We start from the raw sequence: 13,567 nt of genomic DNA, 5'->3' as shown, positions 1-13,567 counted from the left end.
TCCTGGTGGGTTCCGACCACTGACTTACGGGGCCCGTCTTGAGGGGACGGCCGTCTATGGCTTGCACCACACGGGCATTCTTGAAATCATGATATTGTAATCCCAGAGAGTCGGCATACTCTCTATCGATGAAATTGTTGGTAGCTCCAGAGTCTATCATGGCGTGGATCATGACGGGTCCCCTTTTTGCTGACCATAATGTGACCACGAGAAGGAACAGGACCCCGGTTGGCGGCTCTTGGATGGATTTTTTGACCGGGTTGGCGAGCCCCTCTACACCCGGTCGTTGGCTTCCCCCGCCGGCTGTGTGCCAGTCGGCTCAGACGCCTTCGTCTCCGTGGAGGACGCCGCCGCAAGACGGGCGGCAGGCTTCCCTTTGGCTGGGCACTCTCTGGCGAAGTGGCCCCCGTTCCCGCAGTACCAGCAGAGGTTTAAGCGTTGACGACGGGCCTTCTCGGCGGCATCTAGTCTGGGACGCACATTGCCCAACTGCATCGGCACCTCCTCGCCTCCTCTGGGGTATGGGGTTGGCGGTGGGGGTCTCCACACCGGACGTGGCTGAACGCTGGCGGGAGCGGGGGGTTTTGCCCCGGCTCTACTGCCCTGGCCTCGAACCCACTGTTTCCTGTTGGCAATCATGACTTCAGCCCGTAAACATTGATCAATGAGTGCCTCGAGGGTCTGGGGAGGATCCACCTTGGAGATTTCTTCCAGCATTTCAATGTTGAGACCCTCCCGGAATTGTCCCCTGAGGGCTACATCGTTCCAGCCGGTGTTGTGGGCCAGCACTCGGAACTCGGCTATATACTGAGACATAGGTCTGTCTCCTTGGAAAAGGCGACGGAGTTTGTGACCGGCTGCCTCCAAATTGTCCTCGATTCCCCAAGTCTCCTTGAGGTGGTCCAAGAAGTGTTGCGCTGATCTTAGGTGTGGAGAGGCTTGGTCGAACAGTGCCGTCGCCCAGCTGGCCGCTGGCCCGTCTAGAAGACTGTAAACCCATGCCACTTTGATGTCTTCTTGGGGAAACTCGGCAGCACGGGCCTCCAGATAAGCTTGACATTGGCGACGGAAGACATGAACCTTAGAAGCTTCTCCAGTAAACTTGGTTGGCAACGCCATGGCCGGAAGACGAACTCCGCGTTCCTTCAAACCCCTTATTTCTCCATCCTGTGCATTGAGCTTATCACGGATTCGGTCCACCTCTTCCTTGTCGATGGTGTAGGTAATCGGCTGGCCGCTCGGCCCAGGTACGGTTCCGGTAGACATTCTGGCCGAGGTTAATTGGTGCTTAGGGTGGCGGAGTCAAACTGTCACGACCCAGGCTGCAGAGCACCAATAACCATACACAGAGGCCAGAATCTATCTAATATCTTTATTGTAGGAATATATAAAGTTAATAAAAACAAGTGTAGAAAATAGTCCAGAATTAGACCTTCCAGGAAAGGTCAGAATTAGTCCAAAAAAGCAATGTCCAATAAGAAATATTAAGGTCCAAAGTTGTAATCCAATAACCGAAACACTCACTTTGCCAAGCAAAGTGAGGGGAGATGACAAGGTCCTTTAGTCCATGAAACTTGAGCGAGGCTAGGAAATAACTTGATACTTGAAACAAGGCTTGAACGTGGAACAAGGTAACTAAGAACAAGAACAAGGTCCGTGGTATAACTTGATAAATCCGTGGAACAAGGCAAGGATTGATCCTGGGAAACAAGGCAAAGTCCGTAGATAAACAAAGGCTGGGAAGCAAGGCGAAGGCTGGATAGCAAGGCAAGGCTTGAGCAGGAGCGAGGCTTGAACCGGAGCGCGCTGTCCAGACACAACTCGCTCCGTAGGCTGACGAATTGACTCCGCGAAGTTACTACGCGGGTAAAACACCTAAATAGAGTCTAGCTTCCCGCCGAAGCAGTTCTCTGGGAATCAGAACCGAAAGCTAACTCTGAGACCAGATGTGAGACTCCCCAAAGATTCTCACGAGAAGCAGTCTTAATTGGCCACATTCTTAGCTGCAATCCTCGCACTCCTGCGCGAAGCTGAATCCAAACTTCTCTGTTGTTTACAAAACTCCCGGCGCAAGAATACGGGAGAAGTAGGCTCTGGGCTTGTTTGACATACTTCTGGGAGACAACTTTCTTGCAGGTGCAAGGTTCCCAGATCTGCCTGGGAAAGATCTGGCAGAGAGGAATCCAGTTCAGACTGGGAAGGTAAAAAACCCAAGTTTTCATCTTCATCAGGAATTACAATGTCCTGAGCAGGACTACAAGGCCCATGGGTCATCACACTACCTTATTTTCCATCTTCTTCGCTATGATACTTCATCTTGTTGATGGGAAGCTTCCCACCGGAATGGAAATCATGTATCGGACAGATGGCAAGATATTTAACCTCAGCAGACTGAAAGCCAAAACCAAGGTCACCACAACATCTATTATAGAATATGCTGATGACAACGTAGTCTGTGAGCATTCAGAAGAAGACCTACAAGCCACTCTAAACACTTTTGCAGAAGCATACGAGAAGCTTGGCCTCTCACTGAACACCGAGAAAACCAAAGTGCTCTTCCAACAGGCACCAGCTAACCCCTCTGCAATGCCAGGAATACAGCTTAATGGTGTAACACTAGAACATGTTGATCATTTCCGCTACCTTGGCAGCCACCTCTCCACAAAAGTCAACATTGACACTGAAATACAACACCGAATGAAGCAGAGAGTGTTTGATGATCGGGACATCCATAGAGATACCAAGGTGCTCGTTTATAAAGCCATTGTCCTCCCGACCCTGCTCTACGCCTGCAAAACGTGGACGGTCTACAGATGTCACACTCAACTCCTGGAGCGTTTCCATCAACGCTGCCTCAGAAAAATCCTGCAAATCTCTTGGGAAGACAGGCAGACAAATGCCAGCGTGCTGGAAGAAGCAAAGACCACCAGCATTGAAGCGATGCTCCTACGCCATCAACTCCCCTGGGCTGGCCACGTTGTCTGAATGCCCTATCACCGTCTCCCAAAGCAGCTACTCTACTCCCAACTCAAGAACGGGAAACGTTGATGGGCAGGAAAAGAGATTTAAAGATGCCCTTAAAGCCAACCTTAAAAACTGTGGCATAGACACTGAGAACTGGGAAGCCCTGGCCCTTGAGTGCTCTAATTGGAGGTCAGCTGTGACCAGCAGTGCTACAGAGTTCGAAGAGGCACAAATGGAGGGCTTAAAGGAGAATCCTGCCAAGAGGAAGGCCCATCAAGCCAACCCTGACCGGGACCGCCTTCCACATTTCCATGCAGAATTTAGTAAGACCCCCCTCAAAAACCTAGAGATCTGTCAATTGCTTTAGAAGACAATATTGAACTATGTGGACAAATGTTTCCAGAATCCAAACTTGTCCATATGAGTGGGTGAGATAGCGCCACCTTTCCTTTCTGATGATTCATGATACCATATAAAATTACTTTCAGAACATGTGCATAAAATATATATGAAGCAAGATGAATTTTGTGTGTTGATTTGGGTCCCAGTTCCCAAATATGTCATGTATGCAAATATTGGTATTCCAAATTTTTTAAAAGTCTGAAATCCAAACAATTTCTCATCCCAAACATTTCAGATAAGAGAGAATCAACCTGTATAGGGCTAGTATTTTGTCAGATAATAGCATCAGGTTGGAACAGCGAAAAATGTTGATGATCAGAGTAGGGAGAAAACATTAGTGAGTTTATGTGAGCAAAATAAAAAATAGCATTTGGATTCTATCATATCCAAATTGTATTTTTTGTCATTTGGCTCTACAAATATTATTGTACTCAACTGCTTATAAAAAGCATGCTACATAAACCATTCAAAACATGTTTGTAAAAGATTATTTTTCTCTGTAAAATAATTATGCAAGTACAATCTGTATGCATTTTGTTTTATGCATTTATTTTAGCTTTAAACAGCAGGATTGTTTTACAAATTTGCACAGCAATGTACTTATTTTATTTGCAGATTATATTAAGATCCCAATTATACTGGGACCCCAACTACTACTGGTATTTTCTTTTAAGTATGGTGTACTCCATATAAAATGACCACTGTACAATATAATATATAGATTATAATGCCTGCAGTGGAGTGGGGGAAGTCATTTGCATAGATATTTCCCACAATATTGACACCTTGCCAGACTGTCTCTCCTGGCTATAAAATTTGGCATAGATTTCACTCCAACCATCTGTGTTTTAGATGCTGCATAAAATAAATTCAGTGTACAGACTTCGAGGTTATGCTAACATCGGAACCTTCATGAAAACTAGTTAAATCCACAGCTCTTTGCACTTATGGATGTCTAAATAGGTTGTAGGCTGAAGGCCTCAGATGTTACCTAATCTTGGAAGTTATTGAGCCTGAGCCTGAGATTGGGCCCGTTCAGCCAGTAATTGTCCCTGCACCTGCTTTGCCAGAGGACTCTAGTTCTAGGCCTGAAATACAACCAGCTTTGCCAGAGTCTGTTCTAGTGGATTCTGGGACCAGAGACGAAACAGTTGCAAACAGGCATTCTGAACCGCATTCTTCCCCGCTGTCAAGGTCAGTTCAACAGCTGGCAGATGGGCATTCTAGTTTGGTGGAGAATGATGTATTTGACAGAAGGGAGGCGTTCACTCACAGAAGAAGGGAACACGAATGTTTACGAAGGAGTAAATGACTGCTTTTGAAGCACGCTAATGAGTAGTTTTCCCATGGAAGGAAGACCTTAGGTTTCCTTAAATGCCTGGTCCTTTCTCTGCATGGCAGAGGTGTCAACTTTGCAATTCAAGAGAGAAATATCTTTGCTCCATGCTCTTGTATGCCTTACAGCTGTGGATTTTGATTCAAGTTTCTGCCTTGTTCTGCCTTTGAATCCAGTTTAATACTCCTGTGACTTTGCTATGTGGATTTCCAATACTTTGGATTATATTGGAGTGTGATCCTGCATTCTAGCCTTGCTTCCTGTGGTTTCCAGATTGTTTCATGCCTTGGAATTGAATCCTGTTTGGATTATTCTTGATACTGCTCATGGGACTAAGTTCGAGTTCTAGTTTGGACTATAACATTTGAGTTAATTTCTTGGACTCTTTCTTAAAGACTTTCATGTACATTGCTCTTGTGGATTTAACCTTTTTATTGACTCTGAACTTATTTGCTTGTGCTTACTTATAATTTGCAGTAAACAGCTTGATTGCTTATATTCTGGGCTCCAGTGTGGTTTCAAGGTGCTTATGCAGCCATGAGGTGCAACAGCTATGCAGGGCCAGGTCTGGTTATTATTTACTTTATTTACTGTACTTATACCCCACCCTTCTCACCCCTGAAGGTGGACTCAGGGTGGCTTACAAACTATAGCAATAATTCAATGCCAGATTCAGACAATAACAAAAACAGTAGCACACAATATTATAAAACTATAAAACATATACATATCAGTTATAAACATATCAAAGGTTCAGCACCAGCTGAGCTTTATAAACATTACACCAATTGTTTTCATCGTTCTTATACAGGTACAGTAGGCTTGCAGATGGTTAGTACTTGAAGGAAAAATAGTCAACAAATGCCAGGTGTCATAGACTACTTGGGAGGAAGAAATAACAAAACTACCTCTTAGTAATCCTTACCTAAGAAAACCCTATGAAATTCATGAGATCTCTGTAGGTTAACAGATTACTTGAAGGTACATAAACACCCATTAATTTTCACTTTAGATTTAACTGATTTGGTTTCTAGCTATCCCTGGACAATTTGTCTTACTCTTCTTCTGCAAAATGGTATTAATAGTTTATGTAGAGTAGAACAACCAGGAAAAAGATGATAGAATATCTGGTCAGTTAACTATACTTTTCCTTCTAGATTCCTGGAGAGTTTGGCACAATTGCAGACTGATTGTAAAAGGTGTGTTGTCAGATTCAGGCTGTAATCCCATGTATTTTTACCTGGCAGTAAAGTCCCACTGAACAATTTGAGAGATGACTTTTCAATTGGCTGTCATTGGGTTGTGCTGCAGAAGTTCTTCTTCTTCTTCTTCTTCTTTATTTATTTATGTCCTGCTTTTCTCCCTCATGGGCCCCAAAGCGGATTACAACATATTAAAATCATGAAACAACAATGCAAATAAATCAGTAATAAGTATAAAACATCATAAAATAAACAGTTTAAAAACAGCAATAATATACATTCACATTCTTGTGGCATCATGTTGGATCATATTGCACTTGTTCCATTCCATAAACATTATGGTGTTTCTTATCACTCCAGCTTAGTTTTCTTCACTAAACTGCTGGTTATCTTAAGTGCTGAATGAGAAATTAGCCAATACTGGTCTTGAACACACAAATAGGGACCAACTAGTGTTAAGAAAAATAAACTTGTTGCTATAATAAACTTGTTGCTTTTTATATCTACAGCATTTTATTAACAGCTGCATGTCATGACCCTCTTTGAAGTGGACCTGTGGCATGACATTCTGCAATTCTTGCTGAATTGAACACATTTGCACTAAAAGGTACGATGCAAGGCCAGAAAATTATTTTTGTTCTTTACGATATGTTCTGACTGAAACAAATTGAATGCCCTGCCTTCCCATGCCATTCCAGTGAAGGTAGGTTTGGGGCCCGAAATTATGGATTTTGATATAACTCATGGAAAAATTGGAGATCATTCTTCAGAGAAGAGAAAGTACTAAGGCCAGCTCTGGAGGCCAGCCATCTCTTGTCGCTGCCACCATTTCCCCACCCAAACTTCTAAAAGGGCAGAAGCTATACTGCAGCAGAGAGAATAGAGGTGCTTTCAGGACAGATTTAGCACTGGCATTTCATTGCTCTTCTCAGAGAAGGGGATGTGTCCATTTTTAAATTAGAGTTAAGGTACAGTGCTCACTCTGTTAAGCTGTTTTGCTTAAAATTTCTAGACGTATACAGGAGTATATAGATAAGGTTTTCTTTTTTTAGCTGACACTTTACTCTTCAGTTCTGAAAAGTATATAAGATAATTTAAAGTATTTAAAGTATCTATTCCAATCAATAAATACAAGCAAAAACCTGCTAAATCAGCATTTTTAATCCAAACTTTTCCCAAAATAGAAATGTAGGCAAGGATTTAGGGCTATCCTTGGCCTGCTCTGTGTTTGGGTGAATCTACAGTGGAGAACTGATACAGTTTGGCACTACTTTACTATAATGTCTCAATTCTATGGAATCATGGGAGATGTTGTTTTACATACTGGTGCTTCACTAAACTAAAAATCCCAGGGTTCCATAATATTGAGCAATGGCCACTAAAGTGATATCAAACTGCATTTCTACAGAGTAGATGGACCTTCCCTGCGCTCTGTGAACAACAATACTGTACAGCTGAAACAGTTCATTAGGAGAAGCAGAGTGAAAATCTGCATGCTGAAGTCAAGTAGACAAATTGTTTGGTGCTTGAGGGAAGACAAGCATCAGGTTTACCATAAGGAATATAGGTAGAAGCATTGCAGGTTGTTTAACCTTATCTGACCAGGCAGGAGTACAAAAGAAAGGTTGTGAGAAAATTGGGAGATTCCAAATAACACAGAAAGGACTGACTGAGAGCATTTCTAGACAGACAAGTAAATGATTCAAGTTATTCCCTTGAGTTAGTTTCATCTGGGGGACAGCCATATAAAATGACTTTCCCTGGAGTGATCCAGATCAGTCCCCATGCAGCATTTAGCCGCTGTAGGGCTGATCAAAAGTCACACCGACCTTAGTGGTCAATGTAGACGTGCCCTTAAATTTCTTTGTTGTTGTGTTATATGTAGCTCAAGATGTGCTCCCTTTTGACATCTGAAGTTGATGACATTCACAAATGACTACTAATGTAGTGACTTTGTTTATTCATTGATGTATAAATACATGCGGCATTGAACTGTTGCCTTTGTAAGGCTGACTTGAGTCCCCTCCGGGATTGAGAAAGGTGAGATACAAGTAGGGTAAATAAATAAACAAACAAATTAATAAATAAATAAAATAACTTCAGACAACAACTGTTGGTCAAAACCTCTCACTAAAATAAACAAATAAATAAAAATTAAATAACTAGAAATTGACAACTGAAAGCCTGCCATCCTTTTTTCCCAAAACCTTGATGTTTCTTGGAATCTAGGAAATATTTGGCAGGTCTTTTTTAAACACACACACACACACACACACACACACACACTTGAATGTTCTACTTTGGCTGAAAAACAAGACTGAGGAAGGAATTGAAAAGCACTGCATTCCTTCCAGATTGTGACTATATTTAAAAGGTTTACAGCTCCTGAACACCTTTCACATTTCCAATCTGCTTCTTACCTCTGTTATGAGAGTGGGAAACACCATTTTCATATTCAATTAGAGTTTAACGAAGTATTAAGTTATTTAACAGTAACAAGATGTCAGAGTTCATGAGTAAGCTTACATCAAGTTTGCATGAAAAAGACCTTCATTTCTTTCTAAGTCTCTAATACATCACCATAAGAACACATCTATCTACTAAGCCTCTATTCCTTTGTGTCCACTCTTTCTGGCTCTTGGGAATATCTAACTGCTATACAAGACCAAGAGGATCAGAAGGACCCCACCCCCACACTCCTCTGATTTCTGTTTTGGGCTTTAAAGTATCAAAGAAGGGGAAGACATAACAGAAGAATTCTAATTAATGTGTTCAGGCTGTTTTCTATCTTTTAACAAAAAAAAAGAGAGAGAGAGAGAGAGAGAGAGAAAGAATACAATCATCCAGTTAAAGAAATGTGATTAATTAAACCTGAACACATTTGTACATGAATAAAAATAATTTGTTCTGAAGAGAAAAGGATGGTTTGTTATTATAGGTAAAGGTAAAGGTTTCCCCCGATGTTAAGTCCAGTCGTGATCTCCATTTCTAAGCTGAAGAGCTGGCATTGTCCGTAGACACCTCCAAGATCATGTGGCCAGCATGACTGCATGGAGCGCCGTTACCTTCCCGCCGGAGCAGTACCTATTAATCTACTCACGTTTGCATGTTTTCGAACTGCTAGGTTGGCAGGAGCTGAGGCTAACAGCGGGCGCTCATTCAGCTCCTGGGATTTGAACCTGGCACCTTTCGGTCCAAAAGTTTAGCAGCTCAGCGCTTTAACACACTGTGCCGCCAGGGGCCCCGGTTTGTTATTATATGGTGCATAAATGTGTCTTATCACACATCATCCACAAAAGAGTGCTTGCATTATTTTTCTTTTTTAAAAAAAAATCTCCTGCCAAGTTAATTGAGGCACCATTTTATTACATTTTATTTAAAGGAACCTATTAAAATTGATTAATTTAATCAATGCAACCTAGCATGGAAACTGGATAATAAGTAGAACTCAATGGGGATGTCCATCTCAGTAGCCGTTGCAAGGTTACTTTTAGGAAGTAATATATTTTCTATTTTGCATAAGAAACTACACTCAAAATAATCTCAAAAAATAAAGAAGTGTTTCCTTAACTCATGACACCAATAATTTAAATTTTGGTCCACATGGAGCTTTGCAGCTTCAGTTTATTGGTTAAAGTAAGATAAACTGACTAAAATGTATATTTTTTAATGTGGGGGGGGGGGAGAAGATGAACTTGGGATGCATTTATTTTCATTTCAAAAGAATAGTTACTTTTCTGTTTGTTCACTGAATTTTGTTTTAATTCTCATCACTACCACCTTTTTCAAAAAAACAAAAACTTTAATTTTTGCACCCAGTGCTGTGATGATGACAGAAGCAGAGCAGGCTCTGTTCTTGTGCAAACTAGCAGCATTGTTTCTTTTCCAACACAATGCAGTGTTGAGATATTCTGGAAAAAAACAAAATGGCAGCTATTAGGGACATTTCTTCATAATACTTCTGACCAGTGGCCCTGTACTTTTTGCAATAGACAAATAAGACCTTCTCACCGAGAACATCAGATATCAAAAGTCCCAAATGAATTTTCAGTTTATGCTCATTTATGACTCTCCCCAGTTCTTGAAAATTGAACTGAATGGTTCCTACAAACCAAATATCCTTTAACTAAAATGCTTGGGACCAGAAATGTTTTCAGTTTAGGAATATTGGAATGTTGCACTATCTGTATTTTCATATACATGCATAATTAGATATCTTAGAGGTGGGACCCAAATTTAAACATAAAATTCATTTATGTTTCATCTATACCATATAAACATACCCTGAATGTCATTTTATACAATCTTTTAAATAATTTTATGTACAAAACAAATATTTTGTGTATTGAATCAGAAGAAAACAAAAGCGTTGCTATCTCAGCCACTCATCTTGGCAATTTTGGAGGATTTCAAATTTCAAAATTCCTGACAAGGGATTTTTTTGTAACTTGAGAAACTGCAATTCACTTCTGATTTGAGACAATTGGTTATCTGCAAGGACTTTGCCCAGGGGACGCCCGGATGTTTTACTATCCTGTGGGAGGCTTATCTCGTGTTCCCACATGTGAAGCTGGAAATGACAGGTAGGAGATCACCTTGCTCCCCAGATTCAAACCGCCAATCCTTCGGTCAGCAGTCCTGCCGGCACAAGGGTTTAACCCATTGCGCCATCAGGAGCTCCTCTGACAAGGGATGCTAAACTTGTACTTGGTTCAGTTTTCCACTTGTTCTAAAATGAATGCCATTGAAACTTGCACTAAAAGTCAAATACTTAAATGTTGTACATCTTTCTTCTAAAATCAGTGGAAACCCTCATATAATACCACACTAAATCTTTGAATATAAAAAAAATTGTTTCGACCTCAAGACTGTCCATTACAATTCTGTTAACATGCAATCCCTGTATAGGTTTGTTCTCCCATTTTGTGGTGAGACCAAATAGTTGCCATGAGGCAGCAACCCATGCGCAACAATTCTTACGCCTGGCTTTCTTCAGTATTCGGCTGTCTAAATTTAGCCTCCTTCACAATGTGGTTGGCTCCATACAGAACTCAGCTGCAAGGATTTTTGCACTGGCAAGTCTCGCAGCATCCTTTACCTAATGAACTTGTATGGCAGCAAAGCATGGCTGCCCCCAGCCACCAGGGAATAGAGAGGCCGTGAAAGCTCTCTCGCCAAGGGTAACTTCACAGTAAACAAAACTTAAATTTATTTGATGCTCCTTTGGGGGGGGGGGGGAGAGAGTAAAAATATTTTTGTTAACTTTCCATTGCATTCTCCCGCTCCTATCAAGGAATTATATAGTGAGTGGCAGCTTTAGAAATATGTTCAGTTTACGATCTATGCTGATTTGGGTTGTAATATTGTGTTCTCTCTCCCCCTCCCTCCCTCTTCCTCCCTCTTGCGCACACACATACATGCTCCAGTATTTTCTCTTTCAGCTGACTGCATTTCCAGCTCCAGGCTAAACATCCACTGCTATTTTTTCCTCTTGCTTTTCAAAGTTCACCTCGAGTGAAATGTGGTGTGGCATTTTAAGCAAAAAGAGCATTTATACCTGTACTATTTATATAAATTCTGTGTAGTAAGTCCTGTAAAAGATTTTTTAAAAGAAATGAAAAGGAGAAAAAAAGAAACCACTGACTGCCAAATGTACATTTCGCCCACCTTTTTTGTTTTTAATAGCAAATGGATTTTGCTTAGTCATGCTTACGTCACAGATGAAAAGCGAACACTGTCTGTCCTCGTCTGTCTGGAGGCATGAAATCCAAAGCAAAGAGATGCTTGGGAGCGAAGACAAGGCTGATCACTGTCACAACCAAAACCGTAAAATTTATAGGGATATCATTGGAAAAAACCATGCATGACAGTCTAAAATACAATTGATGAGAACCAAAGAGTGGGAGAACGCTGACCCTGCAAGGACGTGATATGCATGTAGCATCTGTGGTGGCTTCTATATAACAGAAGGACAGTAAAGCACATAATTTACAATATGAAAAACTGTAAACAGAAGACCCTCCATGCAGATAAGAACCTTTGAATACTCTGAATATATTTTGATGGAATTCTAGTCTTTTATTCTAGTTCAGGTTATCTTTCTTCATGGAGAAAACAAATAACAATAGGAGGAAATATCCCTGCTATCTCCATGGATTGCATTGTATGATGAATTTCTGGGATCTCTCAGGATCTTTTAGTATTGCCATTGGTATCCTTCTTTAGGTCCTTTCAAGATTGGTGACATCAGTTTGTCCTTCTGTCCGGAAGGACTATATTTTCTCTGCAGTGATTCTCTGTGTCAGCATGAATCTAAAGAAGCAAGGACATTGCTGTGAATTTAATGTCCACTCATAAATTCAAGACTGCCTCTGAACCATTGTTGTTATTTTTTTAATGAAATCGTATATTCTTGTAAATATACTTTCATATGAATCCACAAAATATTGTGGATTCATATGAAAGCTATCCAAATGTAACTGGCTAGCTTTTTTTCCCTCTGCACTCAAAAGAAGGTTCCCAAGCGCTTGGAACATCTGACAAGGATAGTATCAAATAAACAAGTAAATAATCTAAAATAAACTCATCTTACTTTTACTGATTCACTTTGCCCCAAGGAATGTTTTTCTACATATTCTACCAGCATGTCGACATTGGAGCTCTGATACAATTTTAAGGATATCATCATATTGTATGTGTTCTGGCTTTAAGGAAGCTTTGTGTTGCTTGCAGCTATACAGAAGCTTTGGCTCAGAACTGGTGTTCTCCAGAAACGATGTGTAGCAACTACCAAGGGAAGGGAAGAGATACCTTTCTGTCACCAACTTCAAGCTGCACATGTTCTTAAAATGCACTGCTCACATTTTAGACCCTCTTCTAAGGACCTCATATGAATTCTAACAAAAATCTGCTAACAAAGGTGGAATACAAACCAATAGCTCACATACTGCTTAAAATACATTAATACACATCAATATACGTCAGGTCTCTTCAGACATTCTGAACGAGATCATAGAAAAGCGGGAAACCCTAGAAAACAAGTTGGTTGATTGGGTGGAACAAGAGGTAATGGAATGAATCATCAGTGGGATGTATCCAACACAGAAAGAGGCAGTGCCCGACTTGAATGCTTCAGAGAGTGAGCACAGTGAAGCCATGTCTTTGGATATCGTTGAGGCTGCGGGTGCTGCAGGCTTCCAGTTGTTTGTGGACGCTGGTGTTCCTGTGGATTCAGAAATGATTCAGTTATTTGTGAATGAGGCACTTGCTGAGACTGGGGCGACTATGCTTGGTGACAGAGAAAACAACAGAGCAGCTTCTGTTACAGTCATTCCCCCAACTGCGGCACTTTTGCCAGAAAAGGAAACCTTATTGCCTAATCCTCTGGCCACTCCTGAAGCCACACCACCTCAGTCACCACCATCACCTTTAAATGAACCATTTCCAGTAAAAACCCCAACATCCTCTCCATCAGTGACTGAAATGGATGGTGAACAGCCTCAAACAGGACCCGAGGCAGCAGCTGCTAGCGTGGTTTATGCACCTGTGGCTAATCCTGTGGCTACAAGATTAAGTTTAAGATTAAAAGGCCACAAGAACGATGGCCCCGCCTCTCTCTCCCTTTTCTGTCAGCCCTGATTGGCTGAGAGGCATGCCAACATGT

Source organism: Anolis carolinensis, chromosome 2, assembly GCF_035594765.1.
Source record: "Anolis carolinensis isolate JA03-04 chromosome 2, rAnoCar3.1.pri, whole genome shotgun sequence".
In the NCBI taxonomy this organism is placed as follows: Eukaryota; Metazoa; Chordata; class Lepidosauria; order Squamata; family Dactyloidae; genus Anolis; species Anolis carolinensis.
Note: the sequence above shows the minus strand (reverse complement) of the source record.